The sequence below is a fragment of the Triticum dicoccoides genome, chromosome 3B, assembly GCF_002162155.2.
Source record: "Triticum dicoccoides isolate Atlit2015 ecotype Zavitan chromosome 3B, WEW_v2.0, whole genome shotgun sequence".
NCBI classification, from domain to species: Eukaryota; Viridiplantae; Streptophyta; class Magnoliopsida; order Poales; family Poaceae; genus Triticum; species Triticum dicoccoides.
This window is the reverse complement of record NC_041385.1, coordinates 421,449,307-421,465,889: the sequence shown is the minus strand read 5'-3', so window position 1 is coordinate 421,465,889 and position 16,583 is coordinate 421,449,307.

The window sequence follows — 16,583 nt, the reverse complement described above, 5'->3', positions numbered from 1 at the left end:
AACAAAGCGTATAGAGGAAAATTTAATTCAGGCCGTTCCCTAGTAATTCCTCTAATAATTATGGTAACTCCTACAACAACTCTTATGGAAATTTTAATAAGATGCCCTCTGATTTCGAGACTAGTGTTAAAGAATTTATGAATTTGCAAAAGAATTTCAATGCTTTGCTTGAAGAGAAATTGCCTAAGATTGATGAGTTGGCTAGGAACGTGGATATAATTTCTCTTGATGTTGATTCTTTGAAACTTAGATCTATTCCACCTAAGCATGATATCAATGAGTCCCTCAAAGCCATGAGAATTTCCATTGATGAGTGCAAAGAAAGAACCGCTAGGATGCGTGCTAAAAAAGATTGCTTTGTGAAAGCGTGTTCTTCTAGTTTTTATGATAATAATGATGAAGATCTAAAAGTGATTGATGTGTCTCCTATTAAATCTTTGTTTTCCAATATGAATCATGATAAAGATGGGACTGGATATGAGTCAACTTTAGTTAAAAGGTGTCCCAATGATTCAGAGTTTTTAGATCTTGATGCAAAAATTGGTAAAAGTGGGATTAAAGAGGTCAAAACTTTACATAGCAATTAACCCACTATTATGGATTTCAAGGAATTTAATTATGATAATTGTTCTTTGATAGATTGTATTTCCTTGTTGCAATCTGTGTTAAATTCTCCTCATGCTTATGATCAAAATAAAGATTTTACTAAACATATCGTTGATGCTTTAATGCAATCTTATGAAGAAAAGCTTGAATTAGAAGTTTCTATCCCTAGAAAACTTTATGATGAGTGGAACTTACTATTAAAATTAAGATTAAAGCTCATGAATGCTATGCTTTATATGTGATTTGGGTGCTAGTGTTTCCACGATTCCAAAAACTTTGTGTGATGTGTTAGGTTTCCGTGAATTTGATGATTGTTCTTTAAATTTGCATTTTGCGGATTCCACCATTAAGAAACCTATGGGAAGGATTAATGATGTTCTTATTTTTGCAAATAGGCATTACATGCCCGTAGTTCATTGTTCTCGATATAGAATGCAATCCTACATGTCCTATTATTCTTGGTAGACCTTTCCTTAGAACGATTGGTGCAATTATTGATATGAAAGAAGGAAATATTAGATTCCAATTTCCATTAAGGAAAGGCATGGAATAGTTTCCTAGGAAGAAAATTAAATTACCTTATGAATCTATTATGAGAGCCACTTATGGATTGCATACCAAAGATGACAATACCTAGATCTATTCTTGTTTTTATGCCTACACTGGTGCGCGTCGGTCCTAAACAAACGGTTTAAAACACCTTTCCGCAACGGCATTTGGAACCATCGCCAAGTGAGTGTGGGCGATAGGGGGGTCCTTCCCACACGGCCCAGAAACCGTCGGGGATAGGGAGCCTTGATGCATACAGTTGTCCCTATATAACCGTTTCCGATATCTCGAATATCCCAAATGCTTCGTCCTTGCTACTCATTTGTGCTCGCATTGGCATCGCAGTCGGAGTTTTGTGGTTCTGCCTAAAACCAGTCGGATTCTAGGCACGAGAGCTTTCCAGGCAGATTCTAGGTAGATTTTAGGCACGGGAGATTTACGATGCCTGGCACATCACAAATAGTTCATGATTATAAACCGTGTACGATAGGTAGATAATCACACACATTTAGTTTTCCCACACCGTATGTGATAGTGTCTGACATCACACATGCTTTGCGAACGGCAACTGTGTGCATGCTTGCACACATTTCCTCTCTGTGAACCGTCTCGGATTATGGTGTATATCGCAAACGTTTGTGTTTTACCAACCGTGTGTGCCGTAATGACCTCCACAACGTAATTTCGCCCTAATTTAATTGCCGCTATTTAAAATTGTACCCAATTTAAACTTGAAAGTAGGCTATAGCTTTATTCATATCCATCAGGTTCAAACAACCAATGCATTATTCGATTCATAGGTACATATGTTTAAGAATTACAGAAGCACCAAATAAAGAATGATGTACCAGGGTTCTATACTTGTACTATTACAGATGGTAAAGAAAGAGGCGACAAACATTCCAGTTGCTGAACAAGGTGAAGCGGAATGGCCCTATTGTGCTCTCCTGGATGCAGAAGGCATGTAGGACTCTAGTCCAACCCCTTGTGATGGCCGGCCGCCAATCATGTAGTTTGAGAGGTAATCTTGAGTAAACTGCTTCAGGATCCACTAGAAAAGAAAAAAGATTCAGATATTGTCATCTAACACAACTCATTATGGGTAGTAAAAAGAAGGCTACAAGGTTCTTACTTACCATCCTGCAATTCACTGTTGTCTTGCATAAAGTGTAAACAAATAGTTTGATTGACATCTTTTGACCCATTTTAGTAACAATCTTTATCAGTTTCCTCACTTGATGCTGGTTCATGAATATATCATTGCCCCATACACAGAAAGGGTCGAAGTGTGGATCTTTGGAAATGATATATGTACCTAAAAGCACCAAGTTAATATTAGAAGCTAAACAACAATTGAAAAATCATGTAGTACAACACTCCATCCATCCCATTATATAAGATTTTATTACATGTATATCTAGACATCATCAAAACATTAAGGTAACACTCTTCCTTGTTGCTATGTAGCCCGGGATTCCATATTTAGTCATTCAGTAGAATGCATGTTGCTAAACAACAATTGAAAAAGGAAAAGGCATGTTAACTGCAATATCCTTAACAACAACCAAATATCGTAATTCATAGTGGTATTATTGAAACTGTTATTGATGAAATTGAACTGCACAACAAATAGTTGTACATATAGAGCATCACATTGTGAAGAACTGAAATAAACAAGTCATAAGGACATCTCTAGGCGATCCTTAAAAAGTTAAAGGAGTAAAACCCTCAGTGGATATATATATACTCCAGCAATTTTTGGCCTTTTCTAGTCGATCCCCTAAACTCAAGGTTGTAAACTTCAAATTGATCAAGTTCAAAGCACATTCAACCGAAAGTAGCATGCATTCAAACATAAACATAGATAGTTTTGCATAACCGAACATAAAACATAAATTTTAAACTAAGCTAAACTACTTTCGGTCGAAGTAGAGGTCGAGCCAATCCTTCCTCGTCATGTACGGTGTGCCGCGAGCCGGGTCCGGGCTAGTACCGTTGTCGGGGTCGTTGGGGAAGGCACTCCTCCACTCGTCGTTGTCGATCTCCTCATCCTCGAGACCCACCTCGACGCCCTCCACGCCGTCGTCGCTGCCGCCTTCCACCTTGTCATTAGAGGAGAGCGCGATAACCTCGCCGCCCTCCGCGCCGCCGTCCTCGCCTCCTTCGACCTCATCATCAGAGGAGAGCGCGATAACCTCGCTGCCCTCCGTGCTGGCAAAGATCTCCCGCTCCGCCTCCATGAGCTCCGGGTGCTGCCGGCGGAGCTCTTGCATGTAGGCCTCGTCGGCGGCCTCGACCTCGAGACGCTCCCATGCCTCGCGCTCCTCCCACGCCATAGCCGAGCTCACCACCCCTGGCTCCGGCAGAGCGAGGTGGACCAGACGTGTGCTAAAGGGGAAATTGAGCCTAGCCGCCACGTCGTGGTAGCGGGCCTGCCAGCGGTCATACTCCATGGCCGCGAGCTCGGCCGTGTGGAAGCTACCGAGCCACCGGCGGGTGTGGGTCTCTCAATATGTAATCTCGGTGACCCACGTCCCCCACCGCTGCTGCTGGACCCCTAGGTAGGACTTTGTCGGCTGCCGGGTCCGGGGGAGGACGGGGAAGTCCTCAAACCGGCGTAGGGGCGCGGCGGCGGGCGGATCGGGGGACTGGCAATGGCGGATCGGGCCCGTGGAGGATGATAGGGACACCTCGGCGGCCACCTCGCCGGCGCCGGGCGAAAAGGCCGCGATAAACCTCTTTTTGGCCATTGGCTATTCGAGCTCCCCGGCACACAGGCAGAGGTTGAGGATGGAGGCACCGGCGATGGCGGCGACCTACCAATGGTTTCGAGGGTTGTGTGTGTCTGTGTGAGCGGAGGTTGTGTTTGAGGACATACTGCGGCAACTAAAAATTTTAGTAGGCGGGAGTAACAAGGCGGGGCTACTGAAAATTTGGATCAAGGGCGAGCAGATATTTCTGAGATTGCGAGGGATGCAGAGGCGGGAGTAAAATGCCGGGCTACTGAAAATTTGAATCAAGGGACTAAAGCAGAGCGGGAGTAACTGACATCGCACACGGTCTACACATACTAATCGTGTGCTATCAAACATTAAAACCTTCTAGGCGGTAGATATTTTTGAGATTGCGAGGGATGCAGAGGCGGGAGTTTTGGGGGTGCGAGCTAGTGTGCTTGACACGCTGGCTGTGGACTGTAGCCGACGCACCTTCTTTCGTAAGCCATAGGCGTACTATACACCGACAGTGCTCCAAGATATTTTGTAGTACATCTCACACGGTTGGTGAGAATAAACTGTGTGTGATCTACTTGATTAGAATTACAAAATGGGGTCATAGCGGTAATGAACAATGTTTGAATTGCTAGACCTTTTATCTGCAGTGAACATGCAACTGTATGTGTGTCGTAAAAGAATTGGAATTATTCAGGGTTCGTTTGGACATTTCATACATTAAACTGGTTTTCTAGCCATTTCAGGTGCACAATTGAAAATTAAATTACATGCACATGCTCCGGTGCATACAAATTGGTTGAAAAATGAAATCTGTGTCCTTCAGTGCATGCTTAGGTCCCATGGAAGAAATGGGAATGAATTTTTCGGGGTTCGTTTGGCCTTTTTATACATTAACTGGGTTTTCTAGGCATTTTATGTGCATAATTCAAATTTGAACAATAAGCACATGCTCCAATGTCCAATGCACTAAAGTTGTTTGAAAAATCACATGTGTGTCCTTGGGTGAATTTCTAGGTCCCATGCAAGAGATGGGAATGAATTTCAAACACCAAAGCACTGTTGATTGTCGGCAATATGTTGAGATACCTGGTTTTTAAATTCTAGTAAATCCAAAACTCGTCTGAAATTCATGAAACTTGGCATGCTATCATGGAGCGGCATCAACATGCCGTGGTGAAAATTTTGTCCCATTTGGGGCAGGTTTGGGTATAAGCTTCTCACAAACCAGAGCTTCTCACAACAAGCATGATGGATTCGATAGGGAACGTACCACCTTTGGGGCGAGACTATATCCGTTGCCTCTTATTGCTTTCAAATTTTTTCTAGTGTCAACATAGAACAACAGGTGTGTTGTGTTCAATGTTGGAATTTTTCGGGGTTCGTTTGGCCTTTTTTATACATTAACTGGGTTTTCTAGGAATTTTATGTGCATAATTCAAATTTGAACTACAAGCACATGCTCCAATGCACTAAAGTTGGTTTAAAAATCACATGTGTGTACTTGGGTGAATTTCTAGCTCCCATGCAAGAGATGGGAATGAAATTCAAACACAAGGGCACTGTTGATTGCTGGCAAAACATTGAGATGCCTGGTTTTTAAATTCTAGTAAATCCACAACTCGTATGAAATTCATGAAACTTGGCATGCTATCATGGAGCAGCATCAACATGCCATGGTAAAATTTTTATCCCATTTGGGGCAGGTTCGGGTATAAGCTTCTCACAAACCAGAGCTTTTCACAACAAGCATGATGGTTTCGATAGGGAACGTCCCACCTTTGGGGACGAAACAATATCCATTGCCTCTTATTGCTTTCAAAAATTTTCTAGTGTCAACAAGAACAACAGGAGTGTTGTGTCAATTTTTGTGATTTTTCGGGGTTTGTTTGGACATTTTTATGCATTAGCTGGGTTTTCTAGGCATTTTATGTGCATAATTCAATTTTGAACTACAAGCACATGCTCCAATGCACTAAAGGTTGGTTGAAAAATCTAATATCTGTCCTTGGGTGAATTTCTAGGTCCCATGCAAGAGATGGGAATGAAATTCAAACACTAGGGCATTGTTGATTGCCGGCAAAATGTTGAGATGCCTGGTTTTTAAATTCTAGTAACTCCAAAACTCGTCTGAAATTCATGAAACTTGGCATGCTATCTTGGAGCGGCATCAACATGCCGTGTTAAAAAATTCGTCCCATTTGGGGCAGGTTCGGTTATATGCTTCTCAAAAATCAGAGCTTCTCACAACAAGCATGATGGTTTCGGTAGGGAACGTCCCACCTTTGGGGACGAAATGATATCCATTGCCTCTTATTGCTTACAAAATTTGTCTTGTGTCAACATAGAACAACAGGAGTGTTGTGTCAATTTTTGGGATTTTTCAGGGTTCGTTTGACATTTTTATGCATTAAGTGAGTTTTCTAGGCATTTTATGTGCATAATTCAAATTTGAACTACAAGCACATGCTCCAATGCACTAAAGGCTGGCTGAAAAATCTAATATGTGTCCTTGGGTGAATTTCTAGGTACCATGCAAGAAATGGGAATGAATTTCAAACACCAGGGCACCATTGATTGCCGACAAAACATTGAGATGCCTCGTTTTTAAATTCTAGTAAATCCAAAACTCGTCTGAAATTCATGAAACTTGGCATGCTATCATGGAGCGGCATCAACATGCCGTGTTAAAAAGTTTGTCCCATTTGGGGCAGGTTCGAGTATATGGTTCTCACAAACCAGAGCTTCTCACAACAAGCATGATGGTTTCGGTAGGGAACGTCCCACCTTTGGGGACGAAACGATATCCATTGCCTCTTATTGCTTTCAAAAAAATTCTCGTGTCAACATAGAACAACAGGAGTGTTGTGTCAATTTTTGGGGGTTTTCGGGGTTCATTTGGACATTTTTATGCATTAACTGAGTTTTCAATGCATTTATGTGCATAATCAAATTTGAACCACATGCACATGCTCCAGTGCATATAAATTGGTTGAAAAATCAAATCTGTGTCCTTGGGTGCATGCTTAGGTCCCATGCAAGAAATGGGAATGAATTTCAAACACCAGGGCACCATTGATTGCTGGCAAAACATTGAGATGCCTCATTTTTAAATTCTAGTAAATCCAAAACTCGTCTGAAATTCATGAAACTTGGCATGCTATCATGGAATGGCACCCGACACGATGTGGTATTTTTCGTGTCCGTTTTGAGAGAAGGCGCACTCGAATAATGAAAGCCAACAAAGGCATTTTGAAAAAATAGCTGACACTTTAATATCTCAAACGTTCGTGTAATTCAAAACGTGTGCGTTCTGTTAACCATTCACGTGACGCCACGTGTCTTGGTTTTAATGGCTGTAGGAGGTGTCGTGCGAACAACTGCTTGACCTTGACTGAACGAGAGGCGTGCGAGCGCAGTCCGGTGCGCATGCTGACCGAGAGGCATGCAAGCTATCCTCCAATGTGCAGGCTCACCAGAAAGCGTGCGAGCTATACGCTGTGCAGGCTCATTGGGAAGCGAGCCCTTTGACTTCCATGGCCGCTTGCCTTCCTCTCCATTAATGGCACCCGAGCCACTCTTTAATACAGGCAGCCTTACTGTTTGCCTCCCATTCCCCTCCCCCCTGCAGACCTGCACTGCCATGGCAAAGAATGATCATCTGCTACTAGTCTTCAAGTTTGGTGAAGTTGACTTCGAGCCGGAGGAGATAGAAAATAAGGAGGAATGGGGCCTCATGGACATGGCCCAGAACGAGCTGTCCGCGGTGGTTGCTGCCCCCGCTCCCATCCCAGCTCCCATCCCCGCGCCCGCGCCAGCGACCATCCCAGTAGCATTGACGGGCTGGTCGCCGAGCACTATCGCAGAGCTGGAAGCCGCAGGCGTCAGCAAGGTCTCCGCGGACCCGCGTGAGCTCGTGTATATGCCAGCGCCAACGCCCGTGCCTGTGCTCGTGCGCGCCCCTCCACCCAGCGTGGCGCTGACCCTCGTGTGTTTGGCTGCACCCGCCGCACCCATGTGCGCCCCTCCACCCACCGCGGTGCCGGTCCTCGTGCGTTTGGCTGCACCCGCCGCGCCCGTGCCCGTGCCCGTGCGCACCCCCTCTGAGCGGCATGGGACGCTGCCATCAACCGCTACCTCTCAGCGGCGCCAGTTGCCATCTTCCCGCGCCCCACCCGTCGATCGCGCAACGACATGATGTTGGATTTACATGTGAAGAACATTTTGTGCTACCTTGAAGACTTCAACAACGGCGTCCCAGAGGACGACAATGACAATGACGGCGCGGCACGCCGCCTCTGCCGCCACCGGAAATAGTTTTTTTGGGGTTTAATACTGTATCTCAAATTCTCGATCATATGAATATAAATTTGAAGTGTGACTGAATGAAAGATATGGTTTGAACAAACTTACGTTTTTCTCTCTTAATGTACAGACTTATCAAACGATTTTCTTTAAAAAAAGTCAATGGTTTTTAAATATAAAACACTCATCGCAAACCTTTTAGTTAGAACATCCGTATGTAAACCGACAGCTTCCCCAGGAAGCCAAGGGAAAATGTGCCGAGCAGGATTTATGCATCCCTTCAACGCAAACGGTTGTTTTGCATGACCCGTGTGCAACCACGTACAAACAATTGGGTAAGATTTGCATATTTGTCATTTTGGGTATGTTGCCATTTCTCAAACTGGAAAGATTGACATTTGTTTATCTAGTAACATTGCCATTTGTCAACCTTGTAACACTGCGATTTGTCAAAATATGCAGCTACAAATCACTAGCACTATCTAATTTTTGCAACTAAAATCACTAGCATTGTTCATATGGACACCACTAGCAGGTGTGAGTTGATGGACGCATATGCAAATGTACCATTGATTACATACAACAAGTCATCAGCCCACAACGACAACGAGGATACACGTTGGATTATAGATCATTTCCAACCAAACATTCTAGTAAAGTTTTTCTCACACAAAAAATAACAAAGCGATGAAATGAACTTTCAGCTCAACCACTCGTCGGCGTTGGAAACGCTTGCTTTGAACCAGAAGTGATTCTCTGGGAAGGGCCAACTACTGTCAATCTCGAGACCAACGCAGGACTGATCATCCAGGCTGAAGCGGCCTATGTTAGGACCCATATTGGGACGGTAGGGAAACATAGCAATGTCCGAGGTATAGATACAGTTGCTTCTCATAAATGGTAGTAAAGTTGTGTCAACAACAACTGGATCGCCTTCCACCATCATTGGATAGTTTTGTCCAAGGAAGAGCGAGTTTCCTCCAAGACTTTGAATACTGAACCAGGGAGAAGGTGTTGGTGCTAGTACACTAGTATCCATCCCGAATACCTTGCAATGGATGTTGGAATAGGTCCGGAGAGTGCGACCATGTGAGACAACAGCTGCTTCCTTAGTAACATCAGCAGTGCCCTATATACAAACAAGAAGTGGTGATCCATCGGAATAAGTTGCCAGGCACCACTGAGTATATGGGTCCTTCTCGTCCTCATGCTCGTGATCATCAGCATCGTCATCTCCCCCTTGGTTATAAATTTTTTCAAGTATAGGTGGTGGAATGTTCACAGGACCTTGGAAACACAATAAGGTTAATTAGTGAAGGGAAACTAGCTAACCCGCATGCATGTGGATGAAACAATTATAATTACGGTGGAACACAAACATACCGAAAGCATCAGGATTCCATGCAAAAATAGTGCCACGAGTGGTGGCAGCAAACACAAGACTCTCATTTTGAATTGCATCACATTACTCATCCGTGTACATAAATTGATTTTTGAGCAACATCCATCGAGGCGTGGAAGTAAGGACGGCAACAAGCTTGTCGAAGATAGCAACAACTTCATAGTTCGTGTAATCCCAAGAGCGGTTGGGAACTCAACAAATTGCTATCTTCTGTAGACGACAATCACCATGATCGTATTTGAACTCATGTAGAATACCGGTGTACTCAACCTCTGGGCAGTCGTCTGAGATTTTTGGAAGTGGAACCCGGTGACGAGTGTACACATTCACAAGTTCCCACTCGCACTTGTACCCAATATAAACAACCCAATCTCCATTTGCACCTGCCCAAGTCTTGCCCTCAAGCGATGGCATCTTAACATTATGCGTATCATTATCAAGCGGCATCAACTTTCACAAGGCGAGGCTTCCCTCGTCCCGGCGCCAGTCAACAGGGTCACGGCGAACAAGATAGGGGAGATCAAACCGCTCCTGGACCCTTGGGTTCCTTGTAATGATGTTATTAGTTGAGTCAAGAATGGTCTTGAACAAACCTGCCATGCTAGCCGAGGTGATGACGTCGCACCGATCAATGAGTTCCTCCACCACGTCATCTTTTAGATTGGGGCAAGAACAACGGGGTTGTTTACGACCTGTTCCCTCCATGGAGAAGATGATCGAACAATGGCAGAAGGAAGGGTGAAGGCAAATGGAGGGAGAAAGAGCGTGCGACAGCAGTTCCAAATCGAGAGCGAAAGGCGAAGAGGCGGTGGACGGTTGCCACGGTACACGAAGAGGCACCTGGGGGAGCGAACGGTTGCCAAAGAGGTCACACACACTGACGACAAGGGCTGAGTGAACCGCATGCATATATCGCACACACCTTGATCTGGCTGACCATTTCTTTTGTGTTGCCTAATCACAAACAGTTCATTCGAGTGAACCATATGCTGTATATCGCACACACCTTCATCTGGCTGCCCATTTCTTTTGTGTTGCCTAATCACAAACAGTTCATCTGAGTGAACCATATGCTGTGTATCGCACACGCCTTTATCTGGCTGCCCGTTTCTTTTGTTCCTCCTCATCGCAAACAGTTAATTGAACTGAACCGTATGCCCTTCATCGCACACGCAACTAAAACCTGAACTGTATTTGATGCATATGTCATTGCAAATGTTTTATGCATTTTTGATAGTTTTCATACAGCACCGTTTGCGATTATTGCATCGTACACAGTTTCTCGAAGGGTCTTTGATCGTAGTGCCGCGTTAGCAGCATCCTGCAGTAGTGCTAGCTAGGGGCGTTAAACGATAGCGCTTGTTGGGAGGCAACCCAATTTTATTTTTGTTCCTTGCTTTTTGTTCCTGTTTAGTAATAAATAATTCTTCTATCCTCTGTTTAGATGTGGTTTTATGTTTTAATTAGTGTTTGTGCCAAGTAGAACCTTTGGGAAGACTTGGGTGAAGTCTTTGTGATCTTGCTGTAAAAAACAGAAACTTTAGCGCTCACGAGATTAGCTGCCATTTTTACTGGAGAGTGATTTTAGGTTGATTCTTTTTGCAGATGATTAATAGATAAATTACTCACATCCACCAATTTATTTTAGAATTTTTGGAGTTATATAAGTATACGTTTGATACAGATTACTACACACTGTTCTGTTTTTGACAGATTCTGTTTTTCATGTGTTGTTTGCTTATTTTGATGAATCTATGGCTAGTATCAGGGGGGGGGGGTATGAACCATAGAGAAGTTGGAATACAGTAGGTTTAATACCAATATAAATAAAGAATGAGTTCATTACAGTACCTTAAAGTGGTGGTTTGTTTTCTTACACTAACAAAGCTCTTGAGATTTTCTGTTTAAGTTTTGTGTTGTGAAGTTTTCAAGTTTTTGGGTAAAGATTTGATGAATTTCGGAATAAGGAGTGGCAAGAGCCTAAGCTTGGGGATGCCCAAGGTACCCCAAGGTAAAATTCAAGGACAACCAAAAGCCTAGTCTTGGGGATGCCCCGGAAGGCATCCCCTCTTTCGTCTTCGTCTATCGGTAACTTTACTTGAGGCTATATTTTTATTCACCACATGATATGTGTTTTGCTTGGGGTGTCTTGTATGATTTGAGTATTTGCTTTTTAATTTAAAACAATCATCCTTGCTGTACACACCTTTTGGATAGACACACATGAATCAGAATTTATTAGAATACTCTATGTGCTTCACTTATATCTTTTGAGCTAGATAATTTTTGCTCTAGTGCTTCACTTATATCTTTTAGAGCACGGTGGTGCTTTTATTTTACAGAAATTATTGATCTCTCATTCTTCACTTATATTATTTTGAGAGTCCTTATAACAACATGGTAATTTGCTTTGGCTATAAAATTAGTCCTAATATGATAGACATCCAAGATGGGTATAATAAAAACTTCCATATAGAGTGCATTGAATACTATGAGAAGTTTTATACTTGATGATTGTTTTGAGATATGAAGATGGCAATGTTACAGTCATGCTAGTTGAGTAATTGTGAATTTGAGAAATACTTGTGTTGGAGTTTGCAAGTCCCTTAGCATGCACGTATGGTAACCGTTGTGTAACAAATTTGAAGCATGAGGTGTTTCTTTGATTGTCCTCCTTATGAGTGGCGGTCGGGGACGAGCGATGGTCTTTTCCTACCAATCTATCCCCCTAGGAGCATGCACGTAGTGCTTGGTTTTGATTACTTGTAGATTTTTGCAATAAGTATGTGAGTTCTTTATGACTAATGTTGAGTCCATGGATTATACGCACTCTCACCCTTCCATCATTGCTAGCCTCTTCGGTACCATGCATTGCCCTTTCTCACCTCGAGAGTTGGTGCAAACTTCGCCGGTGCATCCAAACCCCGTGATATCATACGCTCTATCACACATAAACCACCTTATATCTTCCTCAAAACAGCCACCATACCTACCTATCATGGCATTTCCATAGCCATTCCGAGATATATTGCCATGCAACTTTCCACCGTTCCGTTTATTATGACACACTTCATCATTGTCATATTGCCTTGCATGATCATGTAGTTGACATCGTATTTGTGGCAAGGCCACCATGCATAATTTTTCATACATGTCACTCTTGATTCATTGCCTATACTGGCGAACCGCCGGAGGCACTCATATAGAGTCATATTTTGTTCTAGTATCGAGTTGTAATCCTTGAGTTGTAAATAAATATAAGTGTGATGATCATCATTATTAGAGCATTGTCTCGTGTGAGGAAAAAAAGAGAAAGGCCAAATAAAAAAAAGAGAAAGGCAAAAAAAAAAGAGAAAGGCCAAATAAATAAGAGAAAGGCCAAAAAAAGAGAAAAAATGAGAAAAAGAGAGAAGGGACAATGATACTATCCTTTTCCCACACTTGTGCTTCAAAGTAGCACCATGATCTTCATGATAGAGAGTCTCTTATTTTGTCATTTTCATATACTAGTGGGAATTTTTCATTATAGAACTTGGCTTGTATATTCCAACAATGGGCTTCCTCAAATGCCCTAGGTCTTTGTGAGCAAGCAAGTTGGATGCACACCCACTTAGTTTCTTTTGTTGAGCCTTCATACATTTATAGCTCTAGTGCATCTGTTGCATGGCAATCCCTACTCCTCACATTGACATCAATTGATAGGCATCTCCATAGCCCGTCGATTAGCTGCGTCGATGCGATACTTTCTCCTTTTTTGTCTTCTCCACACAACCTCCATCATCATATTCTATTCCACCCATAGTGCTATGTCCATGGCTCACACTCATGTATTGCGTGAAAGTTGAAAACATTTGAGAATACTAAAGTATGAAAAAATTGCTTTGCTTGTCATCGGGTTTGTGCATGATGAGAGCATTTTGTGTGACGAAAATGAAGCATGGCCGAACTGTATGATTTTGTAGGGATGAGCTTTCTTTGGCTATGTTATTTTGAGAAGACATAATTCCTTAGTTAGTATGCTTGAAGTATTATTATTTTTATGTCAATATTAAACTTTTGTCTTGAATCTTTCGGATCTAAACATTCATGCCACAATAAAGAAAATTACATTGAAAATTATGTTAGGTAGCATTCCACATCAAAAATTCTGTTTTTATCATTTACCAACTCGAGGACAAGCATGAATTAAGCTTGGGGATGCTTGATACGTCTCCAACGTATCTATAACTTTTGATTGTTCCATGCTATTATATTATCTGTTTTTGATGTTTAATGGGCTTTAATATGCTCTTTTATATTATTTTTGGGACTAACCTATTAACCGAAAGCCAAGTGCAAATTGATGTTTTTTTTGCCTATTTTAGTGTTTCACAGAAAAGGAATATCAAACGGAATGAAACCTTCGCGAGGATCTTTCTTGGAACAAACGCAACCCAGGAGACTTGGAGTGGAAGTCAGATATGCAATGAGGCGGCCACGAGGCAGGAGGGCGCGCCCAGGGGGTAGGCGTGCCCCCCACCCTTGTGGGCCCCTCGTAGCTCCACCGACCTACTTCTTTCGCCTATATATACTCATATACCCTGAAAACATCCAGGGGAGCCACAAAACCACTTTTCCACCGCCGCAACCTTCTGTACCCGTGCGATCCCATCTTGGGGCCTTTTCCGGCGCTCTGCCGGAGGGGGATTCGATTATGGAGGGCTTCTACATCAACATCATAGCCTCTCCACTGATGTGTGAGTAGTTTACCACAGACCTTCGGGTCCATAGTTATTAGCTAGATGGCTTCTTCTCTCTCTTTGGTTCTCAATACAAAGTTCTCCTCGATGTTCTTGGAGATCTATTCGATGTAATACTTTTTGCGGTGTGTTTGTCAAGATCCGATGAATTATGGGTTTATGATCAAGATTATCTATGAACAATATTTGATTCTTCTCTGAATTCTTATATGCATGATTTGATATCTTTGCGAGTCTCTTCGAATTATCAGTTTGGTTTGGCCTACTAGATTGATCTTTCTTGCAATGGGAGAAGTGCTTAGCTTTGGGTTCAATCTTGTGGTGCTCGATCCAGTGACAGAAAGGGAACCAACACATATTGTATTGTTGCCATCAAGGACAAAAAGATGGGGTTTATATCATATTGCTTGAGTTTATCCCTCTACATCATGTCATCTTGCCTAATGCGTTACTCTGTTCTTATGAACTTAATACTCTAGATGCATGCTAGATAGCGATCGATGTGTGGAGTAATAGTAGTAGATGCAGAATCGTTTTGATCTACTTGACACGGACGTGATGCCTATGTTCATGATCATGCCTAGATATTCTCATAACTATGCGCTTTTCTATCAATTGCTCGGCAGTAATTTGTTCACCCACCGTAATATATGCTATCATGAGAGAAGCCACTAGTGAAACCTATGGCCCCCGGGTCTATTTTACATTACATTAGTTTCCCGTCAACTAGCTATTTCTGTCGCCATTTATTTTGCAGTCTTTACTTTCCAAACTATACAACAAAAATACCAAAAATATTTATCTTATTATCTTTATCAGATCTCACTTTGGCAAGTGGCCGTGAAGGGATTGACAACCCCTTTATCGCGTTGGTTGCAAGGTTCTTGATTGTTTGTGCAGGTACTAGGCGGTTTGCGTGTAGTCTCCTACTGGATTGATACCTTGGTTCTCCAAAACTGAGGGAAATACTTACGCTAATTTGCTGCATCACCCTTTCCTCTTCAAGGGAAAACCAACGCATGCTCAAGAGGTAGCAGGGTAGCACTGTCTTTTGTGAAGAACGGGTTTTTGCTCCCTTAGATACTGATGTAGGATCGAAAGTATGTCTAGAGGGGGGGGGGTGATTAGACTACTTGACCAAATAAAAGTCTAGCCTTTTCCTAATTTTAAGTCTTGGCAGATTTTAACAACTTAGCACAAGTCAAGCAATCAACCTACACATGCAAGTCTAAGAGTATAGCAGCGGAATGTAAAACGTTTGCTATGAAGGTAAAGGGATGAGTTTGGAGGGAGCAAACGCAATGTAGACATGGAGAGTTTTGCGTGGTTCCGATAGGTGGTGCTATCGTACATCCACGTTGATGGAGACTTCAACCCACGAATGGTAACGGTTGCGTGAGTCCATGGAGGGCTCCACCCACGAAGGGTCCACGAATAAGCAACCTTGTCTATCCCACCATGGCCATCACCCACGAAGGACTTGCCTCACCAGGGTAGATCTTCACGAAGTAGGCAATCTCCTTGCCCGTACAAACTCCTTGGTTCAACTCCACAATCTTGTCGGAGGCTCCCAAGTGACACCTAACCAATCTAGGAGACACCACTCTCCAAAAGGTAATAGATGGTGTGTTGATGATGAACTCCTTGCTCTTGTGCTTCAAGTGATAGTCTCCCCAACACTCAACTCTCTCTCACAAATTTGGATTTGGTGGAAAGATGATTTGAGTGGAAAGCAACTTGGGGAAGACTAGAGATCAAGATTCTTGTGGTTGGAATGGAATATGTTGGTCTCAACACATGAGTAGGTGGTTCTCTCTCAGAAAATGGATGCTGGAAGTGTAGGTACGTTCTGATGGCTCTCTCCACGAATGAAGAGTGGGTGGAGGGGTATTTATAGCCTCCATGCAAAATCTAACCATTACACACAATTTACCTAACTCGATGGGACCGAATCATGAAACTCAGTCAGACCGATTTAGTTCAAAATGTGAACGTTAGGATTTTCGGTGGGACCGACATGTCAACTCGGTGGGATCGATTTCATTAGGGTTAGGGCATAATGCAATCTCGGTGAGACCGATCACATAAACTCGGTAGGACCGATTTCTGTAATAGGCAAACAAAGAGTTGGTCAGGCAAACTCGGTGGGACTGAAACGTTACAAAAGGGAAACAGAGAGTTTGCATTGCGAACTCGGTGGGACCGATCGCTCATCTCGGTTAGACCGAAATGTTATGAAGGGAAATAGAGAGT